The following is a 16,944-nucleotide window of genomic DNA, read 5'->3' as shown; positions in this document are numbered from 1 at the left end:
AAGTAACACACACAGAGGGATTTTTCCATCTACTGGGTCTCTCCCCAGATGGTCACAATGGCTGATGCTGAACCAGCCCAAAGTCAGCAGCTTCATCGGTGTCTCCCACATGAGCAGCAGGAACCTAAACACCTAGGTCATCTTCTGCTGCTTCTCCCAGGTCTTTAGTAGGGAGCTGGATTGCAAGCAGAGTGGCTGGGACAGAAACCAGCACCTATATGGAAGGCTAATATTGCAGGTGGCCACTTTAGCAGCTATGCCACAATGACATCCACTAAATTTGAAATTTTAATATACTTTTTTAGTATCTGCTGAATACTGAGAAACACACTGATAAAACAGAAGCACTTATAGGGCTTATTCTCACTATGGTTAACTTGGTGAAGGCATTCAAAGCATACATCCTGGACGCCAACTACGTATATAGCATAGATTTAAATTCTGTCACGGACAAAAGAAGCGAAGAATATAGTCTCTGTTCATAAGAAGTGTATCTAGGGGCCCGGCACGGTGGCGCAGTGGTTAAGGTCCTTGCCTTGCATGCCCGGGATCCCATATGGGCGCCAGTTCTAATCCCGGCAGCCCCGCTTCCCTTCCAGATCCCCGCCTGTGGCCTGGGAAAGCAGTCGAGGACGGCCCAAAGCTTTGGGACCCTGCACCCACGTGGGAGACCTGGAAGAGGCTCCTGGCTTCGGATTGGCATAGCATTGGCCGTTGCGCTCACTTGGGGAGTGAATCATCGGACGGAAGATCTTCCTCTCTGTCTCTCCTCTCTGTATATCCGCTTTTCCAATAAAAAAAAATAATAAAAATAAATCTTTTAAAAAAAAAAAGAAGTGTATCTAGCTCAGCTGAAGATGACAAATGCATAAAAGGTAAATAATTCAGCAATTATATTTTCACACAAGAATAAAGCAAAGCTCATCACAGAAGGCTATGTACTCACTAATTTGTTTAAATTCTTTTATTTTGGTAATTTTTACATAGTTGATTAGGGTACAAAGGTTCAAGGGCTACAGAAAAGTGGGTAAGACCATTGTTTCCACATTAATATTATTATCATTTTCTATATCTGGGATAAGGGAAGAGATAAAGGGAAAAGCCCCACCCAGCCTCCCACCCATCCCAGGTTCCCGACATGGGGCATACTCTGAGTAATGGCAGGTTCCATGGTCACACTTAGCTCAGCCCATTACTACCCCGGCTCCTGAGCTAACCAGCGGGACTTGTATTTCCGTTGTTGGACTCATACTTCCCCCACAGAATTTACTCCCAGATCTGGTTCTCTCGCCTGCTGGTTAGTGTCTTGACCCTGCCAAGTGTGACCCATCCATTATTCCACCACTCAGTCAGGTACTGGTACCTAGCCCTGCCAGACAGGCCCCCACCCATAGCTTTCATGTGGAGGGTATGTGGCAGTCAGTGATGCACTATGCTAACAGCCCATCTCAGGATTCCCATGTGAGTTGGTGAATCAGTCTTACCCAAATAGAACTTATGGAATCTCCCCTCCAAAACCTCAGATCTCAGTCCCCATGCTTGCAGGCAAGTTCCATGTCCCCACTGCCAGGAATCACCCAGAATTCATCCCTTACCTACACTCACACTAGCCCTTATCCCTGGATGTTCCTAGGCAGCCATTACATACTCTAAAAACCCTAGAGCTCACCACAAGGGGGCCATCAGGCAGAGCCTGGTACTTAAAGGTACAATGGCTGCCCAGCAGCCAGGACTCAGTCACTGTGTGGTGACAGTGCCCATGGGCCAAGTCCTGGGCATTGGGTCCAACCTGGCTTTGGTACTCTCTGCAGGCAGGTTGTCACCACTGTGGAGGGCGGCTGTCACCCGAGCCGCCACGGTTGAACTCCGCTATCTGCTCACTAAATTTGTTAAGATGTTACACATAAAAGAAGTTTTGTAGTTATAAAATTTTTTCTTGAAGATTCTAGATTGCAGGCTTCCTCAATGCACAATTTCCTCACAGCCTTTACTATGATAAAGTGTTGCGGGAATCCCCAAGAAAGATTTTGCCTAATGTCTTCTACACTTTTTATAAAAATTGGAATGGGTTCAATGTTTTTGTACCCTCAGTACGCAAGCAGTGGCATCCCTGGTGAAGTGATCAGGTTGGGGGAGCCCTGCCAATGGATGAAGCTCAGGAGACTGTTTTCCCCTCCCACCAAGCGAGGCACCAGCTAAGAGGCCAGCAGGGTATGAACCCAAAACGGGGCCTCACCTGCTGTCACATCTGCTGCTGCCTGCACCTCAGTCTTTCAGTCTCCAGAACTTCGAGAAATAAACATTGTGTGTACCTCACACAGTGTAGAGCGCCTTTGAAAAGAATCCTGGCAGTAGCAAACGACAAAGAACATTTGTTCAGATTTCATTGCTTCTGTTGCGGAGCTGGAAAACCTTTTCAAGAACTCATTGAGCTGCCTCGTTAAACATTGCCCCGTGGACATGTGGCAGCATGCTGCCCTATGTGACAGTAGAGACCCAGTCTCACCATTTTAGGCAAAGCCGTCTGGTTCTTCACTCCCAATGGACGGAATAAATGTTTTTGGTTTTGATTTTTAGATTTTTTTCCCATCCCTAGGTCTAGAAAATCAGCTCCATGAGTTGAAGGAGCAAGAAACCACCATGTTCTAGAAAGAACTATTGTCCAGGAGGAGATAAACATTGAACTTAGCTTTCAAAGTTTAATGCTTAAATTCAACCTCTTTTTTCTTTTAGCCTAGATGAAATTATTTGCTTACTCAGTCTTGATGGAAGTTAGGTATTTGGGAGGAAGAAGGGTTAAAGGCTAAAAATGGAAATACATACACTGCCAACTATAATTAGCCTGGACAGAATTACTAAATACAGTCATTTCTACATCAAAGAACTTTGATAATTCCTGACTAAGCAGCTCTCCCCAGAACTCATGTCCTGGCCAGTAAAATGAATGGAGCTCAAGTGAAATACGTCCTGCCTCTTTTTCTCACCTCTGTGCAGTATAGAAATCAGCTCCCTGCAGCACTAGCTCTGTATCCCTACCCAGCCACCTGTAGTTTCTCAAATGATTTCTCCTACAGTTTTGCAGCAATCTTCTCCTCATTTTCAGGCCGTGGCCCAGCTTGCTGCAGCCTGACACTGAGGGGTCAAGTCAGGGAGACTGCTGACGCTCGTCTTCAATGCTCCTCAAACTGCAAACACTCGGCGTGCCTTCTCTCTGACAAATGTTAGAACGTCTCTGTGCCAACGCTGTGTCACCAGGTTAACAGTAAGACAGAACTATCTCTGTGCCTTATGTTTCTTGTGTTGCAAAGCCACTCACAAAAAATTTTCCCTCACCTGCTTAGAGAAATTTGATGGAGGATAATGCTCCATGAAGTCTCATATTTCTGCATGAGCAAAAGCAGTTGTTACCTTTATTCTAGATCATATCTTTAAGGGGATTTGTATGCCCAATACCCTCAGAAAACATGTGTAGTTTTGTTTATTGTTCATCGTGACAAAGGCTAAGCAGACATTGCATTCATTACAGTAACACACCTCACAGCATGTTTAAACTGAACATAGCCATTATTATTTTTACTATTATTATTTCTCTGTGAGGACTGGCAAGCAAAAGAGCAATAACCCAGACATGCTGGCTACTGTTCAATTAAATGAAAAAGTCCTTTGCTCTAACTCAGAAGCATCATTGTTGCTCAGAATTCTTGTCCATGATGCCAGGTAAAAAAACATTGTGGTGAAAATCTGATTATAAATGAAAATGTTATCTGGAAATAGATGAGAATGTATCAGAATCACATCCACAGAACTACTACCTGTTGACTGTGGGCTACAAGGATGGGGGAGTCAAAACTAGGGTGAACAAAGAATCAGGCCTGTTGATCTCTAGTCAAGTGATACAAAGTGGGGGTCCAATGACATACTCAGCTTGGGCCCAACTTGGGGAATGACTTCTTAGTCACTCATGCTAACTCCTGAGCCCTTTACCATGACCAAATGGGCTCCAATACTTTCTGCCTTGGGCCTGGAATTTTATTGCATGGACCTGGAAGCCTTCAAGCAAAACCCTCAAAACAATATCAGTCACCAAGGTAGTATCTACTAAAGAAGCAAATAACCTCAGGAGTCCAGTGATTAGAACCTTGTACATCCAGATGCAGCACTTCCTCAACTTAGTGAGTTAAGTTTAGTCCTATCAAGAAGCAGCATAACACATTGAATTAAAAGGGAGGCCAGAAAACTGGGATATAGGGCCCCGCACAGTAGCCTAGTGGCAAAAATTCTCGCCTTGTATACACAAGTATCCCTTATGGGCACCAGTTCTGATTCCTGTGGCGCTTCTTCCCATTCAACTCCCTGCTTGTGGCCTGGGAAAGCAATCAAGGACAGCTCAAAGCTTTGGGACCCTGCACCCACGTGGGAGACCCAGAAGAAGCTCCAGGCTCCTGGCTTCAGATAGGCTCAGCTCTGACCATTGCGACAGCTTGGAGAGTGGATTGGCATATGGAAGATCTTCCTGTCTCTCATTCTTTCTGTATATCTGCCTTTCTAATAAAATAAAATAAATCTTTTAAAAAATGATAAAAATAAAATAAAATTCACACAGTTTCATCCTTGGCTAAACTTCCCGGACAGTCCGTTAATCTGAAGTGATTGTGGACACCAGGGCCTGGCCCTTACTGCTCAGTGTGAGACTCAGCCTTAAGAATAGTCTTTGCTCCAAAGCTCCTCGCAGTGTTAGCTGAGACTTTGTCAGCTCCTAGACTTTTTCTGACAAATACCTCTGATTTTATCTTTCACAAGTGTTAATCCAAATAAACTACTTCTCCCAAAGCCATGTTAGTGTCTGCTTCCCATAAAACACAACAGATACGCCCATGTCCAGCTGCAGCCACTAAAACAGCACTTTCTTCCTCCCTAAAGGTATCCCGTGTAAATCTGTTCACACGCATTAACAACTCCGTGACATAGTCAGGTTCTCTCAACATGCCCAGACATGTGAAATCCAAGTTTAACCCCAAATTAGAACTTTCAGTAACTAAAAATGTGCAATATAGTTTTGAGTACGAACAGTGATTATGGTAAAATATATTAGATTCTTAAGTCCTCTTTTGAGACAAGATTAACACTTATAGTGCAATTATGTGAGATAAGAAAAGTAGCCATAATGTATATAATTATATTAAATTCATATGTACAACATTCCTTTTTTTTTCCTTTTATTTTATTTGAAAGGCAGAGTGATAAAAGAGACAGAAACAGTACCAGAGCAAGATCTTCCAAGTGGTAGTTCAATTTCAAAATGTCTGCAACAGCCAGAGTTGGTCCAGGCTAAAGACAGGACCAAATCCTTGTCCAGGTCTCCCATGTGGGTGTCAGGGATGGAAATACTTGAGTCATCATTTGCGGCCTTCCAAGTTGCACATGACCAGTAAACTGGATTAGAATCCATAAACAGGACTCATAGCCAGGCACACTGATAAGCAATGCAGGCATCCCAAGCACTGACTTAACTGGCTTTACTAAACATTCAATCCAGTATGTGGTAGAACTCAAAGCCAGGGTAACATTAACTGCAGATATGCTAGTAAGTATTTTCAAGAAAAGCATCACCAATTAATCTATGATACAATGGCATCTATTGCTACATGACTTCTGATTTCAAAGATATTAAAATGCAAAAACAATTATCTTAGATTCAATGAAATATACCATTGGGATCGTCTTAGCCTCAGATTAGGAGCTTTTGTAATGTCTAAGAAATTACATACACATCAATAAAGGAGTATCCCCAGCTCCTGAATGGCTTTTCTTGGCATGAGATAATATTTAGTTTAAATTAGTAAACAAATATTTCTCAAGTGTTTCAAGTGTAATATGCATTAAAAAGTGGTATGTAATAAAACATTTGACAGAATTTGTTTTAGGGAACCAGCATGATTGGTCATGAGGCTAATCCTCTGCCTACAAGCTCTTGCAATTCTAGATGAGCCCTGATTTGTGTCCTGCTGCTCCACTTCCCATCCAGCTCCCTGCTTGTGGGCTGGGAAAGAGTAGAGAATGGCCCAAAGCCTTGTGACCCTGCAGCTGCATGGGAGACCTGAAAGAAGCCTCTGGCTCCTGGCTTTGGGTCAGCTCCGCTCTGGCTGTTGCTACCACTTGGGAAGTGATCAACAAATAGAAGACCTTTCTGTCTGTAAAAATCTGTTTTTCCAATAAAAATAAATACATCTTTTTAAAAAAAGAATTTTTTTCATTTGAGAGACAGAAAGGAAGAGAAATGAGCAAAAAGGAGAGCCCCCATCCACAGGTTCAGTGTTCAAAGTCCACAACATCTGGGCCAGGGTCAAGATCAAACTAGGGGCCAGGAACTTAATGAGGGCTCCTGTATGTGTGGCAGGAGCTCAATTACTTGAGCTGTCAGTGCAGCTGCCAGAGTCTGAACTGGCAGGAAGCTGGAGTCAGGCCTCAGCATCAGCAATCAGACCCAGCTATTTTGACAGGGGATTCGGGATCTTGACTAGTGTTTTAATCACTAAGCTAAATGCCCACCTGACTATCCTAATATTTAGTAAATAATAGGACTTTTTCTAAAATTCAGAAATCTAGTAATTAAGCCCTCCTTTGACTCACAAGGGAGTCTTTAACCGGTACTGTAATTGGGAACTTGATCCTGTCATTTTTTGGAAGACCGCCATGAAGCCTAGGAGTCACATGTGCATACTCCCTTACTGAGGCCATGACAGAGCAGAGCTTTCTGCTGATGAGCTCAGACGGTAACCCAAGCAGTGGGTCGGAGATTTGAAGGCTCCACCAATTCTGGGAAGAGGACTGGCCTGTTACAGATGAGGAATTTACAGATTGAGCTGGTGCAGCCTCTTGCCTTACACAGCACATTCCCAGGAAGAGCTAACTACTGATTAGTTGTTGTGAAATCAGATGATGAGATGAGAAGTCGGAAAGCTCCAGTCCCCAGTCCTCATCGCAAGCCTGTATCTCCAGAGCGGATGGGAAAAGTAAGTTTTCAACAGGCATCACAAAAAAACTAAGGAAGTTTGTTGAAAGTTTATATTTAACTTCAGAACATACTGAAAAGGATGTTTCACCGTTGTGTAAACATTGCTACTACTCTCCGTTAGAATCTCAGGTTAGCAGAGCCTGGAAGTATGAGCCATCTTCCACCTCACACCTGTTCCCCTGGAACTGGAGCCACTTGCTTCCACACAGGAGTGAGGAAGCCACCAAATGATCTAGCTGACAGCTGACTCTGGCTCTCCTCTTCAAGTACTGAATAATCTAAAAAGAAAATTCCATTACATGGAAATGTGCAGAACTAGACCTTGCAGGAACAAAATGATGTTGGTTGAATTAAAGGCAAAAAGAGAGAGTAGAATCAAATGAAAAAAATGAGTTCAACGGCAACAGACTTATTTCTTGTTCCCACCTTTTCCATTGCTCTGTCTTGTAAAGCAAATTGCTAGTTTACCAAATTCACCGATTCATAAAAAAAATTCAGTTTTTATGCCACATCAACAAGCATGCTAGAAAGCACTGATGAAACATTTTTCTGATGTCTGTGATGGCCCCAGTGCTGAGGCATTTCTCACACACATTCAAAAACTGTGAAGTGCTACCATTCCTGACTCACGGATAAGGAAACAATGGCATGGAAATATTTAAGAACCTGATTGAGCCACTCACACCAGGAATTCCAGGTTACTATCGCTACTGCCACCTTTAGAATGATGATCAGTGCGATTTTTCTCATGCTTGCAGTGAAAAGGAAAAAAAAGAGAGAGAGAGACATTAATATGCCTAAATAATAAAATTGTGCTTAAAATTTAAGGGCTCAGCGCAATAGCCTAGCAGCTAAAGTCCTCGCCTTAAATGCTCCGAGATCCCGTATGGTTGCTGGTTCTAATCTCAGCAGCCCCACTTCCCATCCAGCTCTCTGCCTGTGACCTGGGAAAGCAGTAGAGGACAGCCCAAAGCCTTGGGATCCTGTACCCACATAGAAGATCTGGAAGAGCTTCTGGCTCCTGGCTTTGCATCAGCGCCGCTCCGGCCATTGTGGTCACTTACGGAAGATCTTCTTCTCTGTGTTTCCTCCTGTCTGTATATCTGACTTTGCAATAAAACTCAATAAAATTGTTTTAAAAAATTCAAATTCATAGGCTTCTCCAAATATTGTCCACTCTAAATAGGATTTACTATAGGACTCTCTAAAGCCACAAACTAAGTAATGATAACATGAGTTTCTTTGATTGGGTATATGAATTGGATAAATTATACTGATTCTCCCTTCTTAATACTACAATTGAAAGTTACATAAGAGTATAGCAATCAGAGGTCAAAACAGTACCACTTAGGTGGGGGTGGTATAAGCAATTGGCTGCACAATCTTCCTAATACCCAATCACCACTGCAAACCCATCCCCGACCCCTCAACTCAGGGACAGTCACCTTTCTGCTCTAGATGACAGCGCAGGAGTTGAAATGGATGATGCTCTTGTCAGGTGAGCCCCAAAGACACAGAAGGAAGGCCATAAGGCATGCGAGCTGCTTCCTCACCCCAGCCCCCTCCTCCTGTTCAGGGTCATGGTGGGATTTACAAATTCGTACCACTCCCTGTGGCATTACAAGATCTCACTAAATAGGCTTCACCACCCTTCACATATAGACACTACCTACAGGACCAGACTGTCATATGCTCCATTCTCTTCATTTTAGTTATGTTGAGTCTCAGCACTTCATCGCATGGTAGTTTTATTCTTAACAACACGTAAGTCATACAAAGTGAAATGATACTGGCCTGCTGTGGCAAAAAGCCAAAACTAAAAAAAGGCAAAACTTCATTGTCACGTTGTATGTGTAAAATAGATGAATACAATATGAACACATACGTAAACCATATGAAAATGCCCAATAGTGACTCGGATCAATGAATTAGTAGCCGAGGTTCTATTTCCAACTCTGAATAAAGGAAAGCCTCGGGCTGACTCACTGCACCACAGGCATGGTGACTCAGCAGGGAGACGGACCACCTGGGAACAGGTAGGAAGAGGAAGCAGGATGGAAAAGGCTGGCAGATGACACAGCATCCCTGCTGGATAACACCCTCTTTAAAAACCTTCCTGTAAGAGGAGCCGGAACCTGGCAACATTGAAACAGTGTGGTTGAGGGACTCTCCTCCCCCGGTCACTCCCACTCTGGGAGATGGGGCTCAGTACTCCCATCAAACTGCCAGCTGCAGGAACCACTGTGAGAGAGTGACTCCTCCACTGTTGTGGATTATTTAAGCATCAGGGTTAATTTCTTGTGTCTCCATGGTGTATGCTATCTAGAAAAGATTTCTAACTTTCATTTGGCCAGAACTCACCCATTCTTAGGAAGGGTCCCAGCTGGAACCAATTCCAAACTACTGTCTCTCACAGGGTGTTCCCTTCTTGTTCGGCCACTTTCATCCTCAGCACTTGGATTCTAAGTTCTTGAATCAAACCACCTAGAAGCTCCAGGCATCTTCTACCAAAACAACAACAACAAACACCATAAAGAGATCCGGGAACCTGAATCAGTCTAACCTGGGGTATAATTTATGACATAATTGGGGCTGAGGATGGAGCCCAGCGAATGCTCTTAAGTTATATACAGACTTGGTTGCATATGCTGTTTCTTCAGAAAGCACATGAAAACAGGTATTCTATTCTCAGAGAAGCCAAAAAGTTCAAATCCTGTTTTCCAAGATTCTAAGCAATTTTAATCACCTTCTCAGTTACTATAGTGAACCAGGCAACCATTTTTGCTTCAGCTCTATTTTCAAATAATAAAGATTACAATTGTGATTATATTTCCCATTGAAAATAAGTAAATCCTCTTTAAAAAAGGGGGGGAGGGTTAAATGTAGGATTCCAGCATTGTAGCACTGTGGTACCACACGGGATGCCAGCATCCCATATGGGTGCCAGTTCAAGATCTGGCTACTCCATTTCTGATCCAGCTTCTTGCTTTTGGCCTCGCAAACCACCAGAGGCTGGCCCATGCTTGGACTCCTTCACCAACATGGGAGACCAAGAAGAAGCTCCTGACTCCTGGCCTCAGCCTGGCCCAACTTTGGCCTTTGAGGCCATTTGGGAAAGGAACCAGCAGATAGAATCTCTCTTTCTCTAACTTTGATATTCAAATAAATTACATTTGGTATGTACTATCTACATTTCTTCTATATTTAGAAAATGTGGAAGCCTTTTACTATATCTTGACAATAGGATGCTGGACATTCTGCCATTGTCCATGCCCACAATGATGGACATATGACTGTTTATGAAGAACTATACTATAGTAATAATATAGGGGAACTCAGTGAGGGGGAAAAGGATTGGGGAAGTGGTAAGGGAAATCCCAGAGCCTATGGAATTCTATTATAAAATGATGATAATAATAATAATAGTAATAATAAAATGATTTAACATAAAAAAACAAAAATGTGGTTTTACTTTTCATTTTGTAATTTAAACTCCTAGGATCAAGGTATAAAATGGTAATTTTGCATTAATTTGCTTTTAGCTTAGTTTTAAAATTTAATTCAGTATTTGCACTTGCTAAAAATTTTTAAATTTTAGAGAAACAGCCTTTTAAAAGCTCTTGAGAAATAAAGTTGTTGTTTAGTAAAAAAAAACTTAATTAATTAATTAATTAATCTTTTAAGATTGCTTTTAAAAGATTCATTTATTTTTATAGCAAAGTCAGATATATAAAGAGGAGGAAAGAGAGGAAGATCTTCTGTCCGATGATTCACTCCCCAAGTGACTGCAACGTTCGGTCTGCACCAATCTGAAACTAGGAGCCAGGAATCTCCTCCAGCTCTCCTAATGTGGGTGCAGGGTCCCAAGGCTTTGGGCCTTCCTCAACTGCTTTCCCAGGCCACAACCAGGAAGCAGGATGGGAAGTGGAGCTGCTGGGATTAGAACCGGTGCCCATATGGGATCCCAGTGATTCAAGGCAAGGACATTAGCCACTAAGTCACTGTGCCAGACCCAAGATTTTTAATGTGAAAAATTGTAAATGTGAAGTTAAATGGCAGTTTTGATAGAAAATTTTAGTGATTTAAGGTGTAAATTGTTCTAGGTTTTAAGCTAGCTTGATGTCATTTTATATTATATCATGGAAGAGAAATTTGGACACAAAATTTACTGAGTAGTAATTAATTCTCATAAGCTACAGTGAAAACTATAGTCATTGGTGCATAAGACTGAAGCTGAATATTATCGAAATACGTGTTTAATTAGAATTGTCTTGTCACACTACATTTCTGTTACCTAACACTTATTTCCTTCAGGACTAGAAGAAAAAAGTTTCCAGAAATAAATGGATCAATTTTTTAAAAAAAAATCAAGAAAAAAATCAACAATCTAAATCTTACAGTTAACACCCTAAATTCTTATTCTAGTCTAGTTGGCTTGGGGCAGGCCAGAAAGAGCTTCAGACTTACCAGGAGAAAGGGGAACTTTGAACAAAAATTTAAAACAATAAAAAACTAATTTAATAAATATCTTTTGCTTTAGATCAAAGCTGTAAAAGTCTATGCAGAGAAGAAAAAGAAATATATATTAAAGAAGGAGTCTTCTGAGTTGGCACCATGGCTCAACAGGCTAATCCTTCACCTGGTGGCACCAGCATCCTGCAAGAGCACCCGTTCATGTCTCAGCTGTCCCACTTCCAACCCAGCTCCCTGTAAATCCTTTTATACCTCACAGAGATCCTGGAACAAATACCCTTGCAAGTGTGAAACACCACAACAGAGGTTCTTAAAAATGAGCACTTTTAAGAGAATCTAGCTCCATGCTTCATGTTATACTCTAAATATGTAAAGAAAAAAACAACAAACTTTCCGGGATTTTGGAGTGCAAAGCATGTGAAACATCGTGACAACAGAGAATTCAAACATTGAAGTGGTTTTTCTGAAAAGGAGGGCTGTCCTGACATCCTGCATGCTGAGATGAATCACCACTGCAAACTACACAGGACCAGGAATCAGAATCAGAAGTAGGAAAGCACACATGCTCCAATTTTTATATGCTATAAATTTCTGAGTCTCCTTATATTTTAAATCTTCATTTTGTATGTTTCTAAAGTGTTCAGTAATCGAGGAACAAGACGGGAAGCTGACACCATACTGCACTGGTACATAACGGCCTCTCAGAAAGATGTGCTAAATGCTATAAATTCAATGAAACAGAGGTGTTCAACTAGATAAACTGAATTTATTCACCAGTTCCATTAAAAGAGAGGTGAGTGGTTAAGCAAAAACACCTCTCTGCTTTCTCTTGTCTTTACCCGTCATTGGCTTTAATGGCTGTGTCAGTCGTGCACATCAGAACATAAAAGGCACAATAAGAGTGTCCAACGCAAGCTGGAGGGAGCAGAGATTTAAAGGCAGTGCGAAGGGAAACCATGAGGCGACGTTGAGAATTGCAGAAACCCGGTGAGCTCAGATAATATATTACCAGGGAGAGCCAAGCATAACCAAAAAAATTGAAGGAAGATGACAGGGAAGAAATATTACCTAAAATACTAATGTGCCTCTGCCTCCCACAAACCCCCGCCCCTGAGGTTCTGGTGAAGCTATGCTTAAATAAGCTAGAGAGAATTCATTGTGAATTTGGAGTTCAGAGTACAAGATAACATGAATAAAGAGATGAGTGCCGGGCTACCGGAACTGATGACAAATACATTCCCAGGCAATCCCTGGGGCAGGCAGAATACACTAATTACCTGTGGTGCTCCAGAGGCCTCAAAGGCATAATGGCTGCACAGGGGGAAGAATGCGATAGCTCTTGGCCACCTCTTGGGTCAGCACCATTACCACCAGCCCAGTGAGCTCCATTACTGGCATTCCCTTCCCAGATCTCATGCCCCTGAGCTGTTTTGGGGTCTTCAGGGAAACAATCATTAAATCCCTATCCCCAAATCGCCAACTGATCCCCTAGTTATGCACAGAAATAATGAGGGGATTGTAAGAAGTTAGTGGAAATGAAATTCAAAATGAAATTTATCTTGGTGCAAAATCATTTTGAAACCTGTGTAATTTTCTCATAACTTTTTTATGAATATTTTCCATGAATATTTTTGATGACCCAGGGAGGGCCCAGGAGATGCAGTGAATACTGTGACAACTCCCCACAGATGCATTCATCCATTCACTGAATAAAGATTTCTTAAGCACTAAGTGTATGTAAGGCTTTCTGTTGAAACACCAGATCAAGACCCAGAGCCAGTAGGGAGTCCTGAAAGGCTGCGAAGAAGCTCTGAATGAGCAGAATAAAGCATCACACGGCCCGGCGCACTAGCCTATCAGCTGAAGTCTTCGCCTTGCACACACCATGATCCCATACAAGTGCCGGTTCTAATCCCAGCAACTCTACTTCCCATCCAGCTCCCTGCTTGTGACATGGAAAAGCAGTTGAGGACGGCCCAAAGCCTTAGAACCATTCTCTAGCGTGGGAGACCCAGAAGAAGCTCCTGGCTCCTGGCTTCAAATAGGCTCAGCTCCAGCCGTTGTAGCCACTTGGGGAGTGAATCAGCAGATGGAAGATCTTCCCCTCTGCATATCTGACTTTCTAATAAAAATAAAATAAATCTTAAAAAAGAGAGAGAGAAAGAAAGAATTATGGACAACTAAATGGCTCCTAAAGAATGGAGAGAAGTCGCCAGGGATGCTAAACAGGTGGAGAGTATTTCAGATGGAACCTACAATATCAGTAATAGACTGAAAGTAAATCATTACAAATGTTATGTGAAAGAAAACTATCACCCCATTATTTCTTCAAAGGTGTTTCTTTTGGCTCTGAATTCCTGTGATTTTTTTTAAGGTATCATGATAAACATTTACACATCCCACAGTGCTGGTGGCCAGCTCATGCACCCCCACGCTCTGCTACCTGGATGGCCTTTTCAACATTTCTTGGTTCCTTTACTTCCTCAGAACCTGCTGTCTCATATCACTATGACTTTGATTCCCCTTCTCATTTGTCTTGGTCCAGGGCAATAGCTTTCATTTCAATCCCATTCTCTTCTATACTTCATGACCAAAAAGAAGAAAACAAAACACAATAAATGAATGAAAAACAGTCAAAGAAGGCTTTGCCTTTGGGCCCTTCCTAACTACTTACTTGGTGCAACAACAGATTTGACCTCCTTATGATACAATCTCATTCCCTCTGTTCAGCCATCCTGGTCAAATTTGCAAGAGTTTCCAGGTCTCTGTTTCCTCAGTCGTATATGCCACCCATTGCAAATGACAGATGATAGTCTAGGAGGATGGCCTAGGTTCTTATAAATCAGAACCTTAAATTTAGTGGAGGAAAAAAATACTGAATAAGTTTACAAGAAAAGCAATACAAGTTAGAGTGATATGTGTAGCCATTTCACTCTGTCATAATTAATTTATAGTTATACCCCAACATTTTAAAGGTCATCAATACTTACTGTTAGAGCCATCTGTGTAATGTCCAGAGCTGGGTAGTTGTGCCAAGCTGGCCTAGAAGCACTGTACCAGGAGACAGGGTGCCAGTTTGTCCCAGCCTTGCTTGCTGCATTTTGGTAAACTTCTCAGAATGCTTTACCTAATTCTTCAGTGAGCATTGCATGCTTTATGTCTTGGTCACACTGAAGGAGAGAGAATGAAAGCAGAAGTGATTGAGAGTGCAGTGAGCCAAAGCTGAATGCCTAGCCATTTCCTCGCCTCTTGGAGAAGAAGGAGGTGGGCAGACAGGGAGAAGAAAGACTCACAAGCAAGTTCTGAGCTCTGGAAGTCTCAAGAGCTCTGTGTGAAGTAGGTGCTCTTACTATCCCATTTTACAGGCTTGTGAGATTGGGAACTTTCCCAAGAACACAGAGCTCACACTGGGCAATCTTGAGCTCTCCCCTTTCCAGCTGCAAATGCCATTCCCATAGTAGTCAGCCTCCTGGAAAACGTACTCACTCCATAAGACACTCTAACTAGGCTCCAGTACCCTGAGTGATTTTACTCCTAAATGTCTCTACGTTCCTGGCAGGAACCTTCTTGAAACTTCACCCAAATTACTAATTTTCTATCTGCCTACTACAATTGCCCTCTATGACAAACCCCAAGCAGGACAAGGCTCTCTTCACATGAATATATAAGTGAGACACTCAGAAACGCAACCAGGTTCACATTGTATCAAGCCTACTAGATTAAGTCCTTTCCTAAAAATAATCACAATAAAACGTGATTTTCTTTTAGAAATACTAACATCCATTGTTTTTTATTGCAATTGTTGTACTACTGCTACTATAATAAGGCAAGAATCACTTCCATGTGTTCATTTTTACTTACAAATTATAGCTACTTCAAAACTCTGCTTCTAAACTCTCCAGGAACTTTTGATTCAAATAGCTTTCATAAGTAATATAACCAGCTAAAGCTCCAGCTTTCTCATATTGCTAAACAAATATAGTTTTAATAAATTAAGTTTCCTGCAAATGCTTAGTATCATTTTTTAGAAAATGGAAACATCATTTCTGAGTTGTGATGAACATGTATTTTTTCTTTGCCATAATTGCAAAAGAAGTAAAGCACAAGGACTTTGGAGCCAGAATCCAACTACCCACTATCCAGCTGTCCTACTTTGGAAAGTACTTGGCATTTCTGAATTTCAGCCAAACAAGCCAATATTTAGGAGAGATTTTGATAGGAATCCAAAAAGACTGCTGCTAATCTGGAGGAGATAATTACCATAAGCAATCCCTCCAATTTAATGGGGAATTCTTACAAAGAAAAAAAAAATAGGTAATCTACAAATCTCTTTCAAGTGGAATTAAATTTTTATAATACAAAATTTAACAGTTAATGAAGATGATGTAGCACATTTCCAAGACATTTAAATATTTATTGCTTCAATCTTGCAGATTTATTTTAGCATGGTGATTCCATTTTTTTTCTTTCTGCACTCAAATATTTTTATTGGCCCAACTTGATAGATAAAATGCCCTTGGCCAAGGTAAAAGGGACAGTTCTGACTTGGAACACTCCTGGCCCTTAATTCCATTCCCATGGTAGCCAGCCTGTTGGAGAACATTTTTACGCTGCAAAAGTTTGGAAAGGTTTCTAGACATTTTGGAAAGATGACCAAACAGCAATCCAAAGACAGGACAGGGAAGCAAAATCTCAGATTGTTGATGTGTCAAAATTTTTAAATCACTTTTGGCTAAGTTCAAAGTTTAGACCAAAACTCAGGCCGAGGCTTACCCAGCAATTTAGCACAAATAGGAAGAAGAGTGATCTAGTAGATATCAGAACTGAAAATTACCAAAGAAATAATATCTTCTGAAGCAGAATAAAGCTTTTCTTTGACAAACACATGGCTGTCTTGTCATTTGAATTACAAAATAGTGTCCAAAAGAATAGAAATAGAAATTTTGCCTCAATATATATAATGGACAAAATATTATTTGATATATCAAAGAGTTTAGACTTCAAATATGGCTAGTTAGAAAAGCCTATAAGGAAAAAATGTTCAGAAACGTCAGATGTTACATTTAAAGTCTAAGCCATTAGTTTTCAAAATGTAGAGTATAGTGGGTCATGAGGGAAAATTATTTCAAAATAATCTGAAACAATACTAGGACATCATTTGCTCCTACTGATTTACATTTTGAACAATGCACTACAAAAGCAGTGATGAGTAAAGCTGGTGGCATCTTAGCACAATTCAGGACAGTGAACTACTGACCCATGATGCACCGATGGGGATGGTATTCTGCATCACTACTGGGTTGAAAGGAGAAAAAACACAAAGTAAAAAAAGAAAAAAAGAAAAAAGAAAGAAAAAGGCAGTATCTCTCAAGCATGACATTGAAAAAGCAACAAAAACTTTTAATCCAATTAAATCTCAATTCTTCAATATCCCTTTTTAGTATTATGAAAAATCT

The 16,944-nt window shown here is 41.3% G+C and overlaps 1 long non-coding RNA gene across 1 annotated transcript in view; it reads left to right on the top strand.

Moving 5' to 3' along the window:
* The window catches only part of LOC121156706, a 70,750-nt gene extending 59,117 nt beyond the window's left edge, over positions 1–11,633 (top strand). Inside the window, exon 3 of the long non-coding RNA XR_005883914.1 lies at positions 11,556–11,633. This is a non-coding gene — a long non-coding RNA (uncharacterized LOC121156706). The remainder of the gene's footprint in view (positions 1–11,555) is intronic.
* The last annotated feature ends 5,311 nt before the right edge of the window (positions 11,634–16,944 follow it).

The sequence above is a fragment of the Ochotona curzoniae genome, unplaced genomic scaffold, assembly GCF_017591425.1.
Source record: "Ochotona curzoniae isolate NIBS_2020 unplaced genomic scaffold, NIBS_Ocur_1.0 contig_3498, whole genome shotgun sequence".
In the NCBI taxonomy this organism is placed as follows: Eukaryota; Metazoa; Chordata; class Mammalia; order Lagomorpha; family Ochotonidae; genus Ochotona; species Ochotona curzoniae.
This window is presented reverse-complemented; position numbering and strand designations above follow the sequence as displayed.